The following is a 15921-nucleotide window of genomic DNA, read 5'->3' on the forward strand; positions in this document are numbered from 1 at the left end:
ACTACCCATTTGGAAGGGCGAGAGGATCGGCCAGTCAAAGAGGCCAATGAAAATGGCCTCGTGGTAGACTAGGTTGAGGTGCCAAGCCAGCTCAAGCTGCAGCCCCCTTGCCAATCACATCTGCAGCAGCTGCTTCAAAACCGCTCTGCGTCACGATTCACCAGTGTGGGCAGACTGTCTCAACATCTCGCCGAATGGCGACCCATTACTTCAGATGATTGGCCTCTGGAAACAATAGTCCACGGTTACTGCCATCCTTTTATAGTGCAGCCTCAGACCAATCCACGGGGGAAACACTCTTTGAGGATTCCGGATCCGCTCCTTGTGCAGGAAATCTTAACCCTGCTAGAGAAAGACGCTATAGAACCAGTGCTTGTAGCGGAGTGGAACAAGGGTATGTATTCCCCATATGTTTTGATCCCCAAGAAAGACAAAGGACTGAGACCCATCTTGGACTTGAGATACTTGAACAAGTTCCTCAGGAAGGACAAATTCAAGATGGTCACTCTTTCTCATATCCTTCAGGCCCTCCAATTGTAGGATTGGATGGTGTCATTGGACCCTCAGAATGCTTATTTTCATGTGCCGATCCATCTCAAGCACAGGAAATACCTGAGGCTTGCCGTTGGCGGCTTGCACTATCAGTTTCGAGTCCTGACATTCAGGTTGACCTCCGCCCAGAGGGCATTCACCAAACTGATGATAGTAATGGCAGCGCATCTCAGGAGAAGGGGGGTGGGGGGCAATTCAAGTCTAGCCCCTACCTGGATGATTGGCTGGTCAGAGCACCTTCTCCCGAACAAGCCTTGGATCATCTCAACGTTACCTGCCCCTCCCTTCACAGACTGGGCTTCTCACTGATTTTCAAGAAGTCCCAGATGACACCCTCCAACAGCTCTAGTACATCTGGGCTGTCTTAGACACTTCCTTGGGAAAGTGCTCGCCACCCAAGGTGAGGGCTCAAGACATTCTCCAGATGGTAACAAAATTCCTGAATGCCCACAGTCTCCCGGCCTTCGAATTCTTGAGGTTGCTCGGCCTCATGGCATCATGAATTTTTTTGGTGCCAGAGGCCCGTCTGCGGATGAGGTCCCTTCAGTAGGCTCTCGGAACGCAATGGCCCCAGTTCTCGGGGACTGATGTCGGACCAACTTTGGATTTTGACCAGAGTCTCACAGGAACTTCTGTGGTGGGCCTGTGAGGAAAATATTCTGAAAGGAGAACGCTTTTGGCAACCATGGCCGGAGATAACTAGTGACAGACGCCTCACTCACGGGGTTGGGAGCTCACGCTAACGATTCGACTGTCAGCGGTCGTTGGTCTCCATCGGAGTCCAAACTACACATCAATCTTTTGGAGCTGAGAGCAATCAGACTAGCGCTGAAGGCTTTTCTGCCGTCTGTAAGGGGAAGACATGTCCTGATAATGATGTATAATACGGTGGCCATGCACTCCCTCAACATGAGAGGCGGTGTAGGGTCACTACCACTGTGCAGAGAGGCAATGCAGCTCTGGTATTGGGCTAGTCAAGAAGGGAACCTCCCTGTCGGCAGTTCACCTGGCCAGGGAGGAGAACACGGTGGCGGACGCTCTGAGCAGGCAGAGCATGGTCTCCCACGAGTGGGAGTTAGCTCAGGAAATCCTTCAAGAGATCTTCACCCTTTGGGGAACCGCTCAAGTGGATCTGTTCGCGACCGGGTCAAACCAGAAGTGCGAGCGGTACTACTCTAGGCAACGCATTTGTGGTCGATTGGGTATTCCCACTGCTGTACGAGCTTCCTCCAGTTCCATCATTCCTCAAGTAATCAGGAGGTGGAGACGGTTCGGGAGCCACATGATCCTCATTGCCCCAGATTGGGCAAGGAGAACTTGGTACCCGGACCTTCTGGACATGTCCATCTGTCCTCCGTTACGTCTTCCACAAAGAGAGGATCTTCTCTCGCAAGAGGGTGGTCGGGATCCCTATCCAGAGGTCAACACTCACAACCTTCACGCTTGGTTTCTGAAAGGTTGAGATACGAGGATTAGAATCTCCTGGATGACGTGATGGAGGTGTTGCTTTGAATGCCAGCAACCAAGTGACTCTACCATTGTCGTTGGAATAAGTTTTTCAACTCATGCTGGGAAAAGAATGTTGATCCTTTTCAATGTACGACTCTGGATGTTCTATCCTTTCTGTTTCATTAGCAGACAAAGGTCTCCAGGTTGGTACCATTAAGGGTTACCTGGCAGCGCTTTCCATCTTGAAGCGCTCAACTGAGGAATGCTCTTATTTCAAAATGCCACTGGTGAGTCAATTTCTAAAAGGGATCACCAATGTCTTACCACCTTCTGCTTTTCAGGTTCCAGTTTGGGACCTCAACCTGGTTTTGAAATTCCTAATGTGTGTGCCATTTGAACCTTTGAACAACCTAAACTACCTATTGCTAGGCAGTAAGCCCAAATGCACTCCTACCGAATCTTCGTTCGGAAGTTAAATGTTGGCTCTTAGTTGATCAATTAATACTCTCATGTGAAGAGAGTGTTAATTGAGTCTTGACTTTAACATATTACAAAATAGAAAATAAATAACATCAATAAAGGATAAATCAGGCATGTAAGATCACTTATGTAACCAATTATACAGATCTGGTACTGACCAATACTTTTTGATACTTTTTAATAGACCTCTCAAGGTCTGTTTTTTCAAACAAATAAACAATGTACAAAATAATTATTCAGACAATGGTGAAGCATCCAGGAATTCTCATTCCAATTAACAAACAGAGTATAACCTGGTTTGTGAAGGTACATAAATGTAACAAAAGCAGAAAGCAAGTAGCTCAAAGCTTAGCCTTATTATTCACATCCTGTAAATGTTCAAAGGGACATGTATACATTTCATTAACAAATTGTAAACCAGCGATATAAATTTAACAAGCGGCAATAAGTTCACTCTTAAGGTTTTTGTATTGTGAAGTAACACCATTCAGGGAAGCCCCTTTTAATAGGTGACATAGGTAACCAACGCGTTTCGGATCGAATGATCCATCTTCAGGGTGGGGACTTCACTGTTCCTGTATGTAGTAGAGTAGTGATTGTTAAATACGTTCTAAAAGCCTTTCCTGCGGGAAATTCAAAAGAATAAACATTACCATTTAAGCTAATCAGTGAGGTTAACTGATATAATTTTAAACCGAAATAAGTAGAGAGATAATGGGTACTAACCTCAATCTGAGGCTGATAAAGTTCCAATTCAGACCCAGTCAACAGCTGAAATGCGCCGGAGGCCGGGAAGTGACAGAATGCGGCCAGGACACCCTATAAGGAATAATGACAGAGCAATGATCAGACCAAACAGTCGTGAGTCATCTGGATGGTCATAACAAAGTTTTCTCAACGAGCTATGTCTAAGCTATCCACCGAGGGAATAGACACAGATATTAAATGTATGTAGGAGCGCCAGCCTGGTATCTCGCTACGAGATACATGAAGTTCAAAGCATCACGCCAAGTGTAAAAAGGCGGGTGCAAAAAAGTGCAGACGCAGGTGCGCCGTCCAAACGGAGTCCAAAGACTTACCTAGGTTGCAGATAAACACCGAGTGAGCCGACCGCTGTAAGCGTAGCGGCTCCACTACGGTAGGCATTAGTTGGTGTCCCGGTAACCCCGCGCATGCGCGTTGGGCCAGCCGGGAAATCCGCCATATTGGTGTGGGCCACTCATCGCAGAGGGAGGAGCTCCATAGAGTAATAGGTAAGAGCACCTTAGAATCAATATAACCCATGTAGCGGGGTCTCTATATTAAATATGTAGAGGAAAGCACTCAAACAGAAATTGATTACTCTGGGATGCGAGTGGGGGCACCACCGCGAAACCAATAGGATTCGCGGGGTGCCCCCATCTCGCATCAATATAAATGACAATTCCATGGGGGGGTATCTCAGGTGGCCGCATCTCTGTACTAAAAAGAGGTATTGAACTGGCAAGTCAAGCCAATATAGCTATGTGCATTCCTAATCTACTAATCATCAAATGACAAAGTCATAGAGTAAATGTATCGACAAGTCCATGGTGACGAATCGAGTGGACAAAGAGGGGAATCTGTGATATCACACAATCTAGTTGTTAAGGACACAGGCTCTAGGTATTTGAAAACGAAAACCTAATAAGGAATAAAGAGAGTGGAAATATGAGCTCAGAGTCACAATGACGTGGGGACAACCCTATTTACCGCTTGGGGTGAGGCATTGTAGTCCATGAAACAATCATATGTCAGTTACCCTTGCAGCTGGGCGGACATTGTGGCGATACAGGCTAATTTATACAAAGCACATTAAATCAAATTCAACATTCATCCCCCGAGGGTGCAGTGAGTCTAGAAGATCAATCCATAGTATTTCACGTTGTGCTAATTTCCGTTGTATATCTCCCCCCCTGGTACCTGATGTCACTTGTTCTAAAATAACACATTTTAACTGCGCCACCGTGTGGCGTGCCTCTGTAAAGTGCAATGAAACAGGTGATTTGGGACTCTTGTTCCGAATATTGGACTTATGCTCAGTCCATCTTATTTTCGCTTTCCGAGTAGTCATTCCTACATAATAGAGACCACATGGACATTTCAGTGCATATATCACATTTTGAGCATCACAGGTACAGGAGTGTTTTAATTGTAAAGGTTTGCCAGAATGGGGGTGTGTAATGTGATTGCCCTTTAAGATGTTGCCACAGTGTTGACAATTGTGGCATGGAATAGTGCCTTTGTGTTGGGTGGACGGACCCCCAACTGGGATCTCAGCTTTCACTAGGGTCTTTCGTATAGATCTGCTATTTCTATAGGCAAATGTTGGAGGATCAGGGAAAAGATGTTGCAATTGTGGGTCCAATTGTAGCATGGGCCAGTTTTTTTTGATGGCTTTCTTAATTCTTGTGCTCTGGACCGAGTAGGTGGTAACATATGTCAGTGCTTCTCGAGATTTTGTTGGCTTCGGTACTAGTAGTGAGTCCCTGTTTATCTCACGGACCTTTCCTGATACATCTGAGATCAATGTAGAGTCGTATCCTCTTGCTGTGAATTTATTTCCCAGTGTAATCACCTGACGTTCATATTCAGTGGGTTCTGAGATGTTCCTCCTATAACGTAGAAATTGACTCAGTGGCACACTGTCAATGGTTCGTTTAGGATGGAAACTTGTGGCGAGTAATAGACTATTCCTGTCAGTTGGTTTGGTGTAAATCCTGGTCTCCAATTTAGCTCCAGCCACGTAAATTTCCACATCCAGGAAATGTATGGTTGTTGTACTTGTCTCTGTAGTAAACCTAATGCGTGGATTCATCCGATTCATCATGTCAAAGAAATTGACCAATTCGTCTTGAGGGCCAGTCCATACCCCAAAGACGTCATCAATGTATCTCACGTACAGGGATAGGTGTCTCATCCATCTTGGTGATGTGAGAACATGTTCGTATTCCAGATAGTACATAAATGCATTGGCATAGCACGGTGCCATAGCTGCACCCATACTTGTGCCTGAAATTTGGATAAAGTATCTATCCTGAAACTTAAAAAAGTTATTGTTAAGTACCAATTTCAAGAGGGAGAGAATGAACAGCCGGTCTCCTTGACATTTGTCCGATCTCAAAATAAGCCATTCTATAGCTTCTAGGCCAGCTTCATGGGCAATATTTGTGTATAAGGACGTTACGTCCATAGTAAATAATATATCTCTCCCTTCCACAAACTGCGTGTTCTTCAACAGTTGCAGGAAGTGCATGGTGTCCTTCACATAAGTCGGCGTCTCTTGGACCAAGGGTTGAAGTATTTTGTCCAGATATTGTGCCAAAGGTTCAAGGATGCTGTTAGTAGCTGCTATAATGGGACGGCCTGGAGGTTTTAACAGTCTCTTATGGATTTTAGGTAAGATATACATCACCGGCATGATGGGATGTTTATTGTCGAGAAACCGGCGTGTTTTTTCAGAGATTACGTCATTCTCTTCAGCCTCATCCAGGACTTTTTCAATCAGAGCTCGCACTGTTTCTGTTGGGTTCATAGGGACCTCAAGGTAAGTTTCCTCGTCTCTTAATTGGCCTTCAATTTCATCGAGGTAATCCTGTTTGTCCATCAGGACTAGGGCTCCTCCCTTATCTGCTGGTTTGAAGATGATAGTTTGATTGTCCAATAGATTTTTCAATGTCTGGCGTTCTATTTTAGTGAAGTTTCCTTGAGCCTTAGTATTGAATCGTATCTTCTTGAAGTCTTCAAGTACGGTCTTCTCAAAAGTGGATAGTATATGGTTATGTATTGGGGGATTAAAAGTACTTTTAGGAGTAAGTTCTAGGAATTCATGTGGTTCCTTTTCGATGTTGTCTTCTTCCAGAGAGTTAAAGAATACTTTAAGCTTCAATTTGCGCATAAGTTTAAAGAAATCAATCTTTTCCCTCAATAAGGTACTGCTATTCATTGGAACAAAGGATAAACCTTTCCTCAGAACTTGTGTCTCCATCTTCGAGAGATGGTATGACGAAATATTGACTATCAGGGTTTCTTCGTCCCCTTCTTTCTCTGTGGATTTTTTCTTTTGTCCTCTTCGAATCGGCTTTTTTCTAAAAAAGGGGAAGTCGTAGCTTCATGGTTCGTGGACTCGCTGGCTAAGGGACCTTGTGTTGTTTCCGCGGTCTGACCTGGTGTGGCGTCTAGTTCTGTGCTGGAAGCGTCAGAAGAGGTGTTCCCAGTCGAGGGGTGTCCGGTCTTCCGTGGATTGCTACTATTCTGTTTATTCGGGTTATATCCGTAATAGGCTTGCCAGCTATAGACTATGTCCAACTTATAGTCTAGCGTGTCCCTTCTGAACTTCCTGATCTTTTTAGCTTCAAGTTCCTGTGAATAGTTTGCTAGTTTCTGATTAGTTTCTTCAAGAATTTGTTTAAGTTGATCTGCCGTGTAGGTTTTGCTTAATGAAGTTTTAAGACCTTCTATATCTTCATTCAAGGTAGTCAAAGAACGAGCCAGTTCTTCAATCGTTAAAAATGATCAAATCCAGTGAGCATTTATTGAGGATCAAATGCCAACGTTTCACAAAGGCAGGATTTTCTTTGCATAAGGTGGGTTCGAGGTTTACCCTCAGGCCTCTTGGTATCCTCTTTGTGGTGAAATACTGAGCTAAAGTTGATGCATGTAACTTGAGATTGATTTCCCTTCGAATCTTCCACTCCAATTGTCGAATCAGGGCTTCTGGTTTATCAGTGGTTGTCAGTTCAGTTCCTGCTATCTTAATCAGCCCCATATTGCCAGTTCAATACCTCTTTTTAGTACAGAGATGCGGCCACCTGAGATACCCCCCCATGGAATTGTCATTTATATTGATGCGAGATGGGGGCACCCCGCGAATCCTATTGGTTTCGCGGTGGTGCCCCCACTCGCATCCCAGAGTAATCAATTTCTGTTTGAGTGCTTTCCTCTACATATTTAATATAGAGACCCCGCTACATGGGTTATATTGATTCTAAGGTGCTCTTACCTATTACTCTATGGAGCTCCTCCCTCTGCGATGAGTGGCCCACACCAATATGGCGGATTTCCCGGCTGGCCCAACGCGCATGCGCGGGGTTACCGGGACACCAACTAATGCCTACCGTAGTGGAGCCGCTACGCTTACAGCGGTCGGCTCACTCGGTGTTTATCTGCAACCTAGGTAAGTCTTTGGACTCCGTTTGGACGGCGCACCTGCGTCTGCACTTTTTTGCACCCGCCTTTTTACACTTGGCGTGATGCTTTGAACTTCATGTATCTCGTAGCGAGATACCAGGCTGGCGCTCCTACATACATTTAATATCTGTGTCTATTCCCTCGGTGGATAGCTTAGACATAGCTCGTTGAGAAAACTTTGTTATGACCATCCAGATGACTCACGACTGTTTGGTCTGATCATTGCTCTGTCATTATTCCTTATAGGGTGTCCTGGCCGCATTCTGTCACTTCCCGGCCTCCGGCGCATTTCAGCTGTTGACTGGGTCTGAATTGGAACTTTATCAGCCTCAGATTGAGGTTAGTACCCATTATCTCTCTACTTATTTCGGTTTAAAATTATATCAGTTAACCTCACTGATTAGCTTAAATGGTAATGTTTATTCTTTTGAATTTCCCGCAGGAAAGGCTTTTAGAACGTATTTAACAATCACTACTCTACTACATACAGGAACAGTGAAGTCCCCACCCTGAAGATGGATCATTCGATCCGAAACGCGTTGGTTACCTATGTCACCTATTAAAAGGGGCTTCCCTGAATGGTGTTACTTCACAATACAAAAACCTTAAGAGTGAACTTATTGCCGCTTGTTAAATTTATATCGCTGGTTTACAATTTGTCAATGAAATGTATACATGTCCCTTTGAACATTTACAGGATGTGAATAATAAGGCTAAGCTTTGAGCTACTTGCTTTCTGCTTTTGTTACATTTATGTACCTTCACAAACCAGGTTATACTCTGTTTGTTAATTGGAATGAGAATTCCTGGATGCTTCACCATTGTCTGAATAATTATTTTGTACATTGTTTATTTGTTTGAAAAAACAGACCTTGAGAGGTCTATTAAAAAGTATCAAAAAGTATTGGTCAGTACCAGATCTGTATAATTGGTTACATAAGTGATCTTACATGCCTGATTTATCCTTTATTGATGTTATTTATTTTCTATTTTGTAATATGTTAAAGTCAAGACTCAATTAACACTCTCTTCACATGAGAGTATTAATTGATCAACTAAGAGCCAACATTTAACTTCCGAACGAAGATTCGGTAGGAGTGCATTTGGGCTTACTGCCTAGCAATAGGTAGTTTAGGTTGTTTAGATATTTTTGTCCCAAGTGGTCTTGTGACGTTAGCCCGCCTGCACCCGAAATTTTACCATAAAATTCATTGACATTATTTCTTTATTTAATAGTGTGAACTAACACCTTTGGTGTGCCTCTACTCCACATCAATTATCCTGATTTACATGAGCTGTGCATTCCCACCCCATAGTTCTTTTGTGTTTTCCATTTGAACCTTTGCACAGATGTCCTTTGAGGTTGTTAACCTTTAAGACAATACTCTTGGTTGCTCTAACATCTGCACGTAGAGTGAGCGAGTTGTAGGCTCTTTCTTCCAAGCCACCCTTTACTATATTCCACAAGGGCAGTGTTGTGTTGAGGGTAAGGCCCTCCTTTATACCTAAGGTAGTTTCAGATTTTCAATTAAGTCTGAAAATTGTGCTGCCGGCCGTTTATCCTCCTCTGCATCCTAGTAAGGAAGAGGAAAGGCTCCATAGGTTGGATCCTAGGAGAGCATTACGTTTTTATATTTCCAGGATGTCCAAAGAGTGGACGACCACCTCTTTGTAGGGTATACTGGACGCAAATTAGGCCAGGCTGTTTCCAAACAGACCTTGTCTAGGTGGATCATCCTCACTATTTCTGAATGCTAGACTGGCGGGCAAGGACCCTCCTGAGGGTTTACGTGCACATCCCACCAGGGGCATGGCCTCTTCAACAGCCCTACAAACGGGTGTCCCTATTAAAAACATCTGTGATGCTGCAATGTGGTCATCAATACACACGTTTACTAAGCATTATTCTCTGGATACTTCCCATGCTCAGGATGTCGCTTTTGGTAAGGCAGTGCTTTACTCTGCCCTTTAACTCTGCATATCTAAATTCTCCACCCTGCTGCGAACATGGATACTGTTTTGGGAGTCCGTCAAAGATGAGGAATACGTTGGAGGACACAATCCATTCGAAGAACAAGTTACTTACCAACTGTTAACGTTCTTTCGACTGGATGTTCCTCCAACGTATTCCTCATCGCCCTCCCATCTCACCTCTCTGTAGAATTTCCTGTGTTATTACAACTTTCGTTCCAACAAGCCTGAATTCTGTCCTGCCTGTGTTTATGGTCATTTCTGCCAACACGAGGAGGGGAAAAACACAACTAAGGCCAACGGGCGCAGTGCGTGCTACTTATAACATCCAATTACATCATCCTCGACGGAGGCCGTCTAGGGACATCGACTTGACGCCATCGACGCAGGGCCACTCTGCTGAAAAAAGTTTTCCAAAGCAGCCGAAGCTGGACATTACATGTCAAAGATGAGGAATATGCTGGAGGAACATCCAGTCGAAAGACTGTTACCAGTTGGTAAGTAACTTGTTCTTCTCAGTAATTGCCAGTCTTTTGATATCTTACTCGTGATATGTACTGGAAGAGGAAATATAGTCAATTACTTTCTCTTGGTGAATGTTAATTTTATAATGGACTTTGGTGATGGAATACAATGTAATGCATACTGGGTAACAATCAGTAGATTAAATCTGGACAACCTCTTCCAGCATGCACACACCATTTCACAATCTTGATATCTCAGATTAGGCTAGGGCTTTAATTTCCACAGTTCAACTTCTTTACTCTCTGTATGCCTTTTTTTTTGTCCTGGAACATCTCCAATATGGGGGGGGGGCAGTAAGTGCCAATCAAATGGCCCACCACTAAAGATGGAACTGACCATAATCGTTTTACTGGGGAGGGGAGAGGGTGGTGGGGGGCGAATAACAGGCTCAGATTAATAATAATAATTTAGCATTTATATAGCGCTACGAACCCTCAGGCATCTGAGCGCTGCTTATTATTACCCAGTGTGTGGATTAGCCTTGGTTCTGTTCCCCTCCCACAAAATATGGATGTGTGCTGCTGGACGCAAACATACATGCCCAGGACAGTCGAAATTGCCACTGAATTTTTGTTTGCTGAGGTGTAGTATAACTTCCAAAGTAAATACAGTTTTGTTTGCAGTTGTCAGATACGAAAGCATCTGCACAACATGTTCTGGTGTTAATTCAATGTCTTTATATGATAAGCTCCTCTTTGTGCACGCTTTGGATGGATGTTCACAGTCCATGAATTGAAAACTATGGAATGTTTTTGAGACAATTTTAGTTGTAAGCCCTTTATTGTAGTGTGCAGCCAGAAACTAAATATCCTCCGATTTGATGGAATGAGTTGTTAGAAAGCAGGGCTTTAATTGAAAGCTGAATAGTGCAGCATATTATTGCTTATAATTTGACTTTCTGACATTTAGGAGTTCCAGATCACCTAAAAGAACTGAGTTTTGTAGTTTCCTTTCTACAGCTTTGGCTTCTGATTTGTTCATAGTAAGGAATTAACTTTTGAATTCAGCATTTAGAAAAACTTTGGAGGAGTTTGTGTCAAAGTGTTTCAGACTAAGCAGTGTTTCATCAGGACAACAATCTTTATGTAATAATTGATGCCTACAAGGGATAATTAGCCACTTATCAGCAGAAATTCTTTTAACTAATGCCCACTTGGTAGTGTTTGGCAGCTATTAACTTCTGATGTGAGTGTGTTGCTAAACCAGATTCCATCTAGCGATTGGAAAGTGTAGGACTTCAATTGGATGTCCTGCAATGCATTCAGACCACCTCCCCAGTCACTTTAATGGAAACTGTGTAAACACATTACTTCACTGTGGACTTCAACAAGATCACTGTCAAAAGCATCTGATCTCGCTCTACATGACTGTCCAGGTCTGAGAGGCTTGAAAGCCACACTGCAGCTAGTACATTGACTTCCCTTTGGTGTCCCACTCATATTGAGTACCTAACATCCTGAGCAGTGACAAGGCTATGCAAATAGTGAATGCTTTGTAATTTTGCTTTTAAAACAACTAGTGACATGATTGCTCAAAGTGACAACATGAGCAGTTTGATGGGAACACATTTTATTTGTCAAACAGAAGAAAGCTAAAATAAAGGCAAAGTAAGCATGTAAGTTTTAATCAATCAGCTAATGATGGACAACGCATGCTTTGCTTGATGAATTGGCTTAAGCAGCAACCCAAAAATGTCTTTACTTTTCTCTCTCTCTCTCTCCCCCCCAACCCTCCTCCCCACCCTTTCCTTAGAACCAATCAACAGATTGAGATCTGCTTTTACGGCTTGATCGACCGATAACCTTGATTTCAAATACCACATAGAAATTATCAGTAACTGTTTAAAGGGTAGAGGCAATTGACTTTGGAGTGTGGCTGCGAGTACAATACAGACATGCTTTAAAGACCATGGTAAAAATGAAAGGCACAATATTGGCTATCTAGTTGAATTTTAGAAGTTACTTTGTGGGGGTTGTCTTGGATTATATGAACAATGCATAAATCGGCATCAGGAATTTGCTTATATGGCTGGAAGAGATTATGTTTACCAATGAAGGGAGTTTAATTTGTGAAGATATATTGAAGTTGAGGGCAGCAACCAGAGACTTGTTTTCAGTGGGAGATTGCTAACTTTAAAATTAAAAAAGCTATAGTAATGGTTTCACGATAGTGTGATTACAAGGTGCAGGATGGTGATGAGGGTGTTTGTTTTAGAATGCCAGCATGCTCAGAAGACTGCATGCTAGGGGTCCAAATCTGAGCAGTCTGTGTTTGTGTGATGGGCAAATGCAGTTGCCAGGGATGGAAGTGAATCTCTTCACTCCCTTCTTCATACTTCTGTGCAAGGAATAATCAAGAAGCTGAGAAACAGACCTATTAAAATAGTTTTTAAAAAATTAAACGTGTTTGTGTGTGCGCAAATGTTGGTGGGAGGGATAGGATGGTGTTAATGGGGCAGAACTAGGACTTTGATAGCTGCATGGGGCACGGTTTGTGTAGTGAGAACCACATGGTACAGCTCTGTGGCATTGAACGGGCTGTGGGAGCCATATGGAGCAGAGGTGAGACATTGGGGACAACATGGGTGATATGGGACAGGTAGGCTCATGTGGGGCGATCTGGTGCAGGGTGGACCACATAGTGCAGAACTTGAATACTGAGCCACAAGAGGCAGAGAGGCATGTGGCCCTGAGCAGAGGCAGCCTGAGAGGCAGGTAATGCGGAGAAGAGACAGAAAGCAGAACTATGGCAGTTGGAGCCTGGGCCAGAACAGAGGCTGGGAGAACTCAGTGAAACAGAACTGAAGTGGAGGAGAGCCTCATGGGGCAGAAATGGAACAGAAAAAGTCGTATTGGCCGATCTGTGGGCAGTATGATCTGGCAGCTGCAGTATTTATTTATTGTAATGTGATAGTTTTAAAAAATGAAAACTTTACACAATTAACACAAACTCTCATAAATAGGATATTAATTGTAATACTTAGAGATCAATACATCAATGAAATAACAGATAATCACATAGACAACCTTATATATATAAAAGGTTGTCTATTTATTTATACTTATTAAAAGCATTAATAAACAGATCACCCGACGGGAGTAATTAGGAGGTCCTACGGTTACCTGATCTTAGCTCAGAACAATAATACCAGAAGTTAAGCATACCTCCTACTGCCCTCAACTGCACATTTGTTTTACTGCAATAGACCAGATGTTAAACATTGCAATATGAAGCCTAGGATTAAGTGTGTTAATGCAGTAGTGCCAAAACTCATTAGACCCCAAGTGGTCCCGCTTATATACATAGATACTGAGATATTTAGTGTAATGCTGAGTCATCGACGAGCACTGAGTTAACACATGCCTTGCACTTTCAAGAGTAGACAGAGCACTACATAATCTACAGTTGCTTGCAGGTTCAGGGGACGCATCATCCCAAGATCTATTCACTAAAGTGGGTAGATCAACAGAATAAAATGTCTCAATGCTGGGGAGGGGCAAAGATTAAGGTACAGTTGACTCTTTTTGAAAGTATAAAGGACGTAAATCACAAAACTGTAACTCTTCAAAGTGGCCAAGTGCTCATAATTCGCCAGCCAGTCCCAAAGCGTTGGACTTCTGAAGATGCTGAAACATCTTTTGGTTATCTTGGCCCCAGCAGGGGGACCACCCACTTGCCTCACTCAGCCTGAGCATATCATTGTCCAGTTTAAACTCTTTACTGCCACCCATAGCATCTTTTACATACCTCAATAGAGGATTAGTTGGGTGTTCTTGATATATAGCTCAGCTCTTACGTAATACCACAGATTTAAGGGAGAAAAGCCCTAATTCCAGTCGTAATATTGCCACAGGAATGCATTGAGGAAGGCCTAGTATGCGTCTCCAGAATTTCCCATCCAGGAGCTGAAGCCAATCTAGATTCATATCAATGAATGATTCTAGGCCATAGGTATGAAGCACTGCACAAGAGTTGCCGTGCACCCCATATTGAGTAGCCACTCTGATCCTGGGTAAACCTACATATCAAAGCTGCAAGTTGGGCTGCTTTTACTCTTCTTGCCTGGATACAGAGCGTGTAGTTCCCCCTGTTGTCGAACTCCACTCCTAGGTATTTGTAGGAGTGCGTATAATTCATTTCAAGAGTACCTACACACATAGTAGGGCGTGCTACTTTACCAGTAGTGTACTGGAGTACTTCAGTTTTACTATGGTTGATAGTCAATTCATTTGCCTCTGCATACTGCCATGACCTTACAGCTGTCCTCTGAAGTTCACTGAAAGTGTGGTCAAATATCACAACATTATCAGCGTATGCCAAAATCATACACTGAGTCTTCCCAACTTTGGGGGGGGGCAATTCCATGTACCCTGAAGATATTTGGGTACATCTGAGACAAAGAGGTTATAGAGCAGGGGAGCCGTAACGCATCCCTGCTTAGCACCCCTTAGCTGTAGAACTGGCCGTGTTACGTTACCAGCGTTGTCCAGACGAAGTTGTACCGTGGTATTTGTGTGTAGTAACTCTAAATAATAAATAAGAGCGGGAGGGCAGGATCAGCTTTTAAGTATACGCCAGAGTAGAGCTCTATTAACAGTGTCAAAAGCTGCCCTAAAATCGACGTAGAGGGCATATAGAGGTGGATTATTGGGCTGCAGTGCCTTATTCCTAAACAAATCCATGAGTAATAGATTATGTGACGTTGAATAACCAGGCCTAAAACCACTCTGGAAGTGGTCTAATATCCCTGTTTCTTCTACCCATGCTTGCAGAATTTTTAATGAGAGGCAAAGGTTTTCCCAGTACTATTTAGCATTGAGAGGAGTCGATAATTGGGAGGGTCCAGTCTGTTACCTTTTTTAAAAACTGGTATCAGAATGGCCCTTTGCCATGTGCTTGGGATTCTACCATCTGCTATAACTTTCCCAAACAGTATCTTCATTAGATTCGCCCAGAATAACGGATTTCTTTTTAGAACTGCATTAGATAGCCCGTTAGGGCGCTGTGCACGGGACGCTTTTAGGTTATTGATCTTACTTACTAAATCATGAGTTGTGACTGTAAAGGGAGAGGGTATAGGAGAGAGAGAGCCAGATGACTCTTCCAACCCAACGAAACTACCATTGCGGTTTTCAAGAAAGGAAACCCATTCCTGGGCACCTATCGGATTCAGCATTGGGATTCTCCCTTTACCCTTTGCTCCCCCTTGAATCACCCTGATGTTCTGTGAATTCCTACAACAAAGTACACTCACTGTTTTACACCAGTTACCCAATTTAAGATTTTTTTTGTAGAATTTGAGCCACAAATGGTATTTATTTTTTAATTTTCTGATGTTGAGAGCAATTAGATTCGGAGAGTAATTGGTGGTTCTAAGTTTTCGTATATCTCCCTTAGGTATGCGTTTAGCATCACGGATTACCTTATCAAATGGGGAGCTAGAGGTATTTTCCTTCAGGATCAAGGGGCGTCTGCACATAGCGTGCTCGCCGAGAAGTTGACAATCCATTTTTCAATTTCTTCGGGCGACATGGCACCTAGTTTTATTTCAAAACCTGTGTTCCACTGGCCGGTTACCCTAGTAGCCTTAAGAATATTATTATCAGACCAAATAATGCGAATAACTTGATGGTTTACTATTATTTCTCCACTTGAGATAATCTCGGGGTGGAGGTAATAGCATCTATGGTCAAAATAAGTGGATTGTGATCAATCCAAGGGCTCTGGGTAACTGTC

At 43.2% G+C, this 15921-nt stretch overlaps 1 protein-coding gene and 2 long non-coding RNA genes across 14 annotated transcripts in view; 2 read left to right on the plus strand and 1 right to left on the minus strand.

Moving 5' to 3' along the window:
- Positions 1 to 15921, plus strand: part of AGFG1 (ArfGAP with FG repeats 1) — a 1171945-nt gene that overhangs the window by 919591 nt on the left and 236433 nt on the right. The gene's annotated exons all lie outside the window — the stretch shown is intronic.
- On the minus strand, positions 2643 to 3399 carry LOC138491609 (uncharacterized). The gene is made up of 2 exons (XR_011276051.1): positions 3208 to 3399; positions 2643 to 3104 (listed from the first exon to the last, which is right to left on the minus strand). It is a non-coding gene; the product is annotated as an uncharacterized lncRNA (long non-coding RNA).
- LOC138491607 (uncharacterized) lies at positions 7837 to 8593 on the plus strand. Its single transcript, XR_011276050.1, has 2 exons — positions 7837 to 8028; positions 8132 to 8593. It is a non-coding gene; the product is annotated as an uncharacterized lncRNA (long non-coding RNA).

The sequence above is a fragment of the Ambystoma mexicanum genome, chromosome 10 (assembly GCF_040938575.1).
Source record: "Ambystoma mexicanum isolate Mex_15411 chromosome 10, UKY_AmexF1_1, whole genome shotgun sequence".
In the NCBI taxonomy this organism is placed as follows: Eukaryota; Metazoa; Chordata; class Amphibia; order Caudata; family Ambystomatidae; genus Ambystoma; species Ambystoma mexicanum.